Consider the following 9370-nt stretch of genomic DNA (forward strand, 5'->3'; position numbering starts at 1 on the left):
CTTTATCAGGTGGAGGGCAGACATCTCACGCTGAAACTGTGGCCCTTGAATGAAAACAATACATCCAGAATGGAAGCAGAGTTGGGGGAAGGAGATCATGGGTGCAATTGGGGAAGGTGGGAGGGGGGTCATGACTAGGGTTTTTATGGCTAGTGGAATTTCTTTTTTCCCCCAAAATACACTTTTTTAAATGTACCCACTGATTTCTCTTATTCCTGATCCCTCTTATTCTCTTATCTCTCTTGTAAAAAAAGATTTGTCTTTGATTTGTCCTTGGTTTCTTTTTGCAGAGAAGAGTTAATGTATGCTTTTATAACTTCAGCTTTTGCGTTTGTTTTATGTTACACAGGTGGGTGCTCTAGTCAGAGGGCAGAAAGGCGTGGCAACACAGGGCCTCCCTCAGGGCACAGTGAAATTCTGAACATTTGTTGACTCTCCCTTCTTGCCCTTCCTCTGTCTGAATTTCTCTTGTTGGTGGAAATTGAATCAATTCATAACAGGCTCCAAAATTCCTTTAAAAGGGGGGAAACTGAGGCCCCTTCCGCGCATGCAGAATAGTGCCCTTTCAATCCACTTTCACAATTGTTTGCAAGTGGATTTTGCTATTTCACACAATAAAATCCAGCTGCAAAGTGCATTGAAAGTGGATCTCCTGGTATCTTGTCTAGTTTGAGTTTGTTTTACTCCATATGGCTGATTATGTGGTTTAAATATCAAGAAAAAGGAATTGGGATGTGAAATCCAGCAAACCCCTCCCTCTCCTCTCTCCTTTCCATCACCTTAACCATGGGAAATGTCACATTAATGATTTGGACTGATACATGCATTGCAATTACAGTCCTCTTGATGAGTGTTGAAATTACCTTAATTTACCGGGAGAAAAACAGTTTTTACATAAATCAGATAAATGATGGGGCCTAATTTTTTAAATAAGGGTGTTACCAGCTTCGTTCCAGCTCCCTGGCAGGGCGTCACAGCATTTAATAACTCAATGCCATGATTAAATTCGGCAGGTAAAGCCTTTCCTAGTAGGAAGGCTACAACTTTCCTCTGTGAAAGTTCTGACTGTTATGCAATTGCGAACGACACAGGAGCCATTCCAGAAAAAAAGTTGGCACCATTCTTATTATTCTTTAGCTTACAGTATGTATGTTGCCTGGGACCTGCTGTTACCAGACCATCCATGGTGTGTGTGTGAGGGGCACTGTTTTAAGCCAAAGCTTCTTTACCCATCCTGCCAACCCTTCCGGTGCCTAGCCGAGTCATGCCCAAATGGAAGGCCTATTCTCTCCATTAGCTAGGGTACCACAAGGACACAGTGAAAGCTTGACTGGACTTGCCCTTGTCCAATATCTGCCATGCAAAGTACCTGCCTCACAACCTTCCAAAAAGGGATTAAGAGAAAACATTGCCCTTGCCTTGGAAAGTGTTCCCATCTCCAGTCTGTGAAGACAAAGGACTTGTTAACGTATTCACCCCAAGTCTTCCTGCCAGTATTGTATTAACCCAAAAGTTCTTCCTCTGACTAATAAGGTTAAGCACTGAAACCATTATATTTATGACTCAGCACTTAAAGTTGATGTCTGTCTCTTGTCTTTCCCCTGAAAGGCAGGAATCTCATTTGTCCTGGGAGATTAAGGGCCACCCTGCATAACCCTGAGAGTCCCTTTTTCCCTCTACAGTGGTAGCGAACCTTTGGCACTCCAGATGTTATGGACTACAATTCCCATCATCCCCTGCCAGCATGGCAATTGGCCATGCTGGCAGGGGCTGATGGAAATTGTAGTCTATAACATCTGGAGTGCCAAAGGTTTGCCACCATGGCTCTAGGAAGTACCCACTCTCAGTAGCCAGTATTCAATATCTCTGGACACTTCTCTGTTAATATTGTCCCCAACAAGTTGTTCTTTCATCTACCAGCATGGTGTAGTGGTTAAGAGCAGGTGCACTCTAATCTGGAGAACTGGGTTGGATTCCACTTGAGCTGCCACTTGAGCTGTGGAGGCTTATCTGGTGAACCAGATTAGCTTATGCACTCCAGCACATGTCAGCTGGATGACTTTGGGCTGGTCACTGTTCTTTGGAGCTCTCTCAGCCCCACCCACCTCACAGGGTGTTTGTTGTGGGGGGGATGGGAAAGGAGATTGTAAACCCCTTTGAGTCTCCTTGCAGGAAAGAAAGGGGGGATATAAATCCGAACTCTTCTTTTCTTTTTCTACCAGAGATAGCACAGATCACTTAGCTCTGTTCATTGGACCTTTCCACTCCTAGATCAAACTCACTCCATCTATTCTAAACCCATCCTCTCAACACTATTTAAATCCTAGGACAGTTTGTGTGTTCTGTTGCTTTGATTATTGTGTGCTTGTATACTCCTATTATCCCTAAATAAATTTGTTCAACCTTATTTTGCTCTCCTATGTATTTCTTGCAAAAGTTGACCTTGGTATACATAGGCAACAAAGGTTCTGAGCCTACTCAACCTTTTGCTAAGCCAAGAGTTTGCTCTTGCCAATTCCCCACTCTAAAAGGGACAGATTCCCACCATTTCAGGTAACACTGTCAGCTGTGTTCCATCACATTGCCTGCTATGGAGAATAGTTGGGTTAAAAAAAGAACAATGTAGTGGTGTCTGCCACAGAGTTCTTGGAGGTCTACCACCAAAAAGGCTATGCTGGGAATTGAACTGCCTTGAATGAACTGAGTGCAACTTACCTCATGTCTCATGTTTCCTTGTAGCCATATTGGAATGTTGGGAGAAGGATTGTTAGTGATGGAAAGCAGGAGAACTTTTCTGTTACAATATCTCCTGGACCTGGTATGAGACTTTAATGTATGCTGCTTCTTCCAGCAAAGCTTCCTCACTATTGCCTTGACCAGGGAGTTTCAGTTACCAGCAATTCAAGCATGGTCTTTTTCTGGGTGGCCCCATCCTCACTGAATGAGCTTCCTAGGCTTAGGATACTTTTTACAGGACCAAAAGAGCATTTGGCTGAACTCAGTGAAGATTTGTGATGATCTGATATTTCAGTCTAGTTGGATTTCTGGTGATTATGTTGGTTTAGATGGGGCTATATTTCCTTCTGGTCAATGATGCTGTTTTGGATTGAGGACCACATTTGAAGTGATTGGTTTTTCTTGGAAACTGCTTTCAGCAATATAATAAAGTGGCATATAAATAGCTCAAATGGATATTGCCATAGAGACACTCCTATACTAGGAACCTTAGGGTTCTATGGAGTTGTTGGAAAAAATAACTTAGGTAAGCCATGAAAATCTGATCCAAAGAATTAAGATCACCTCTAATTTGAATCTGACTCTGAGGTGCTCTTTCCGCGCAAATCTCCTAAAACATGCTGTCAACGCTTGTAAACAAACACAAGTGTTATTCAGACCACAATTAACTCTTATTTTTTCTGTTTACAGTCACAAAGAATTTGCATATAATGCACAGAAACTCTTTCAAGTAACAGAAGCTCTAATATTGCTAACTATAGTGGTTGGAGAGCTCCCACAATTACAACCGATCTCCAGGCAACAGAGATCAGTTCACCTGGTGAAAATGGCCGCTTTGGAAGGTGGACTCAATATCATGAAATCCTGCCCTCAGGCTCCATTCCTAAGATCGCCATATATTTCCCTTGAGCAGACAACCGTAATATCACTTTGGCTGCAAACTTGGAAGTGATGTCGTTGCATTGGGGTGATGCTCAAAGGAGAGCCATAATGCTCGCCAGGTTTAATGTTATGCCTTCTGCCTTGTTACATGGCAGATTTAATAAGCAAGAAAAGGCTAAAAGATTGTGCCCATGTAACGATGGCTCAGTTGAATCTCTGGCCCACCAATTACTACACTGTCTCAGATTCAAGGAAATCAGATCCAAGTATGTGAATCTTACTCCTTTACATTTACCTGATCTCCCTGATTTAATTAGATTACACTACTTGTTGGACAACCCTGATCCTTCTTTCTGTATGATAGTGGCATACTTTCTCCTGGAAATTACTAAACGGCAGTAGATTTCCTTTGACCTAACATTTATTTCCTGTATTGTATATGCTTTTTAATCCGTTTTTTATTATTGTTGTACTGTTGTCTATGCCAATAAAGACTTGCTTGCTTGCTTGCATTGAGGTGATGCTCCAGGATTCACTTCTGTAACTTGACCATGGAGTTTTGGGTGGATCCTAATGTCACCCCAATATGTGCTGGAAGTGATGTTGCTGCAGTTCCAAGAATTTTGACTCTCACATTTCCCCAGTGTATAGTTAAGCAGCAGCAAGCCTTTATTGGCATAGACAACAGTACAACAATAGGTGTATAGTTAAGGAATAGCAGCCTAGTGAATTATGCTTTGGTATGCCTAGCTTATTAGGTTCCTCCTGATAGGAAGAAAACCCCAGAATATCAGAAACAGTGCATTGAAAAGAACAATTGAAACAAACTTCGTATCACAGGTTTGTTTTTTTTAATACTGTTCAAAAAGTACCCGACTCTACATAAACACCAATTATAACATGATGTAGGCAACCCAGAAACAAGCAAATGTATTTTTGTAAAATGCTAAAATAAATTACATTTTTTGTACAAGTAAGAAAGCAAAAACAGAGCCGATAAAAAGATTAAGGTTTGTTTTCTTTTTTTTTATGAAAAAATCAGTCAGTTCACATCAAAAGAATAATTTTACATTCTCTATTGTTTTAGTAGTTTTCAAAGCAGCGACAACGTTAAAAAAAGAACCCCAAACACTCACAAAATGTTTCAAAACCAAGTTGTCATTATAAGTTATTAGCAAATTAAAAAAAAAATTACAAGCACTTGTAGCCCACACAAAAATTGTTTAGAATTGGCACCGTCTCTCTAAAATGTCTATATCCTATATAGATTTCTAATTGTACAAATATCACCAGCAGCTGCCATTGAATCCTATAAGTACATATAATATACATAGTATATTTGTTCACATTTGGCAGATCAGAGCAAGTTGGCATCAGGAGGTGGCTGAGATCGTTGCGCTATCCTTGTTCAGACAAGACAGATCAAATCATGCACACTGATTCGTCACCGATGAATATAATTTTTTTAGTTCCCTTTAGCGATCTGTGATTTTTTAAAAATTACATACAGCTATTTGTATATATGCTTTTTTTTTTGTTCACAGTATAAAATCGAAGTAATTTCAACAGCTCGGGTGCAAGAAAAAAAGCGGAAGCGGAAAAGCAAAGTTGCATCATTCAACCCAAGCCTCTGGCTGCTGGAAGTTTTCCCCTTTGGGCTTTTTTAGTTTTTGTTTTCCTGTTTTTTTGCTCTTGAGGAGCATCTAGAAATTCCTGGGTTGAGGAGGGAGAAACTGTGGTAGAGCCAAGAATGGCCTCTGAGGGCATGTCCAGAAGTAAGTCTGAATGATCTAGCACACAACTGAGTGTACCAGGAACGTGCCCAGAAAAAGTAGGTACCATTCCCTTTCATGCACCCAAGTATGGAACACAGCAAGCAATTGGGGTGGATAGACCAACCTGTGCTAGCGAGTCCATCAGTATTTGGATTAGCAGAGACCAGAGGAGGCTGAATTACCTCCTTCCCTCAGATCTGCTTCATCTCCTTGGATGAAGACTGACCAGAAGGAGTCTTTACCCATGGTACCCCTTCCCTTGATACAGTCAGCTACGTGTTTGGCTTTTGCGTTCAGCCTACGTGACACAATAGAAGCTGGACTCTCTCTTTCTGTAGTCCCTACCTTGAAACCAACGCTGGTCTGATCTCTGGAGTGCTACCCTGAATGAAGGGGTCAAACTTGGGCAAAAATCCATTGCGGGGTGCCTGGGTAAATTTGCCCTAGTTGGTAATGCACCAGCAAGCATCCAGTGGCTCTCTCCTTCTCATTAAAATTTGCCCCCAAATTGGAAATCTGAATACATTCCTTGATTTTACATCCTTCACTCTGGCAAACAGACATTCCTATCCCACAATTCTGCATTCAATTCTGCATTCCTATTCCACAATTCTGCATTCAAAACTGATTCGCCTTAGACACGCGTGTTTCTGTTTACACCAGATTTTTAAGGATCTTTGTTAGTAAGTGTCGTGAAGTCCAGATTTTTTTTAGATCTTTGTTAGTAGTTGTGAAATTCCATATGAAAAAATCTGAAAGCTAGGAAGTGCCAGAAACTCAGAAAGTTTATTTTAATGGGGAAAAAAAATTCCCCACATTTTAAACTCTGCATCAAAACCGAAACATCAACCTTTTGAACTGTGTATTTCTTAGCTCCTGTATTTGTCTTGCATGCATAGAACTTTCCCTCCATTAAAGAAACAGGGAACATTCCCTTGGATTAGGGCACTGGATTTTGAGAATGAGTTCAAACTGAACCCAGACATCCACCACTGAACTACTGGATCATCAAATTGGGAACAACTTGCATTAAACACATCAGGGAGAGTTTTCCTTTCTCCTTCACACAGCCCTTTACAATTGGAATTCATTCACACAGCTGCAGACTCGTCCATGCTGTCTGTACCAGCCCTAAGACCCATACTTTGCTGTTGAGCTGTCTCTCATAAAAAAATAACAACAATCGGGTTACTGGGAAATTCTCTTGTCCAACTTGAAATGGGAGAATGGGAAACCAGAAACTATAAATCACACTGCAGCTTTACAAGCTCACCTCTGCTGAAGTCACAGTTGGGAACCATTTGTCCAATCACCTGAAGAGAGAGGTTAACTATACATCGGTTCATATGCTGAGAAACTTCCTAGTTCAGGGGAGGCCAACCTATGGTGCTCCAGATGTTCATGGACTACAATGGGAACCAGGGGAATCAGGGCTGATGGGAAGTGTAGTCCATGAACATCTGGAGCGCCATAGGTTGGCCACCCCTGTCCTAGTTGCATATTGAAATAGCCAGAGGTCTGATTCTATATCTTCGACTTCTGGGAGCCCACTGATGCTGGCTGATCTTGTGTCTTAAACTGCAGTGACTTTCAGATTTTCCCTTTCAGGGAATCCTTCCCATGTTGGCTTTTTTATTTGCCAAGGAACACTTGTGTATCTGCCATGGAATCCTGCACATTTAGGATGCCTACTCCTGCCTGGGAAATTACTGGAGATTTGGAGACAGTGACTGAAGAGGACAGAGTTTGAGGAGGGAACTCATCAGGGAGGAGGGAACGCACCCTCCAAAGATGCCCATGGGAAGGGGTCTTTGTTGTCTAGAAATCAGCTGTATTTCTGGGAGAATACAGGCCCTGCCTGGAGGTTAGTAATTCTACTTCAAAAGATTCTGGGGCATGTTGTAAGTTTTCTGGGTTGTGGAACCATGATCTGGTCATTTTTGCTACTAATGTTTCGCCCACATCTATGGCTCCACCTGGACGCCCGCTGTCTTTCCCATCTGTGAGAGGAACAAAACATGTATCTCACCATACAATCACTCCAGACTGGGTCCTGGAGAGATTTATGTGCAAAAACCCTCGATACATTGATTGGTCCTGAAGGTGCCGCAAGAATTTTTTGGTGAGTCACTGGTTAGGCTTTTATTGCTGACGGCCAAATGGATCTTGTGTTCTGAGCGCTCTGACAACTTGGAAGAGACCTTGTTATTGTGCCTCCAGAGTTTCTTTTGTTTTATTGCATGTGCCGTAGCCAAGGACATTGATAAAACTAAGCTCAGTCAAGGCTAATGTCTTTTGAAGTAAAACAAGATAAGTTAGTTGTCATAAAGGTAAGCCTCGTTGATTTACCTGGGACTAGCTTTAGTTAGATGCAGGCGTGTGTTTGTAGGGCTACTGCCCGTCTCTGACCTCTGACCTGGAACTACATACCCCACTTCATTATTGCAAAAGGCAGGAATTCCCAACCTTTCCAAGTGTCACTAGTCTATCGCATTGTTGTGGTACATATGTGGCCCCTGACCCATGCTTTGGGTGATTTTGCCTCTCACAGAGCTGCACAGAAGATGGTGGCCCAGCACAGGACAAAGAAGTAGAAACAGAAGCCTGAATCTATGCCACAGACAGGACTACTGACCTAGGTGCATCAGTCAGGGAGTGCCACAAATGCCTGCCGACTGTGGCCTTCTCCGCACAGCACAAATAAAATGTCTTGAGGACAGGGTAAAAAAAGCATTTTGGGGAGAAAGTTGGCACTTCTTTTTGCCCAAGATGTCTTCAGGAAGTTTTATTTCTGCTCAACCCTTCCCCCATCCCACTGAAAACGCTAAATTAGCAATCTTTCCCCCTCAGGACGGGGTCAAGATGTTTTCTATTCACCGTGCAGAGAAAGGAGGTGCTTTGTCCTTCCAGTCTGAAATTTCTCCACAGCTCATGTCCACCATTTTCTGCCCTCCTGGCTGCCATCATTTGCAGAGTGTTCCCATGGATTCTCCTTTGCTTGCATTGCAGGGGATTGGACTTGATGGCTCTTCAAACAATATGATTCTATGATTCTATGATGGGGTACGGCCATCTGGGGCAGTACCATATGAAAATCTAAATGGGAAGTGAATGCTTCACCTCCACGCCCACACAAAAAACAGTAGGTCAGGAGAAAGCGAGGCTACAACCACTCTTCCAGATATGTTAGCTTTCTGTAAATTCAGATTATATATATATATATATATATATATATAGCATAGAAGAGAACTCAGTCACGAAAGTCCTCTCAGGTTTGATATTTCCGACAGTGTAACTTGACATCCAGTTATCAGTACTGATGAATCTCCAACATGGTATGAGTGAGGAGGAATTCACATCCACCCAAATCTATAGTCCACATGGCCATAACTTGGTAGTAAATGAACACATGAAGAATCCGACCATCAAGGTCAGCTTACTCTGACTGGCTGCCCATGGTCTCAGGCACTTACTGCCTGACCTTTTCGATTGGAGATGGCAGGGATTGAACCTGGGACCTTCTGCATGCCAAGCAGATATTTTACCAACTGAGCTACAGCCCAACTGAGCTGAGCTACTTTACCAACTGAGCTACAGGTACTTTACCAACTGAGCTACAGTCCACAAAATGAATGCATACCCGCTCTGTCCACATAATAGATATGTATGAGAAGGCTCTTGCACATTCTGTCTCATCTGATCTTTTGCAAACTTGCCCAATACCATGATTAAGAACCAGCAAAATGCCTATTGTTGCATCAAGGCTGAGAAACAGAACCAGATGGGGCGGGGGTAGTCCATATCCAAGGGCAGCCATGCCTGGAGTGAAGGAGGGGAGATGTTTTGCCAACATCTAATTAAGTCCCATGTATTTTGTCCTGCCAGCGTGGTGTAGTGGTTAAGAGCAGGTGCATTCTCATCTGGAGAACCAGGTTTGATTCCTCGCTCTGCCATTTGACCTGTGGAGGCTTATCTGG

The 9370-nt window shown here is 42.5% G+C and overlaps 1 long non-coding RNA gene across 1 annotated transcript; it reads right to left on the reverse strand.

Annotated features, from left to right (window-relative positions):
• Window positions 1-4450: 4450 nt before the first annotated feature.
• On the reverse strand, window positions 4451-9370 carry LOC125431516. Its single transcript, XR_007244311.1, has 2 exons — window positions 9019-9370; window positions 4451-8957 (listed from the first exon to the last, which is right to left on the reverse strand). It is a non-coding gene; the product is annotated as an uncharacterized LOC125431516 (long non-coding RNA).

The sequence above is a fragment of the Sphaerodactylus townsendi genome, linkage group LG04 (genome assembly GCF_021028975.2).
Source record: "Sphaerodactylus townsendi isolate TG3544 linkage group LG04, MPM_Stown_v2.3, whole genome shotgun sequence".
In the NCBI taxonomy this organism is placed as follows: domain Eukaryota; kingdom Metazoa; phylum Chordata; class Lepidosauria; order Squamata; family Sphaerodactylidae; genus Sphaerodactylus; species Sphaerodactylus townsendi.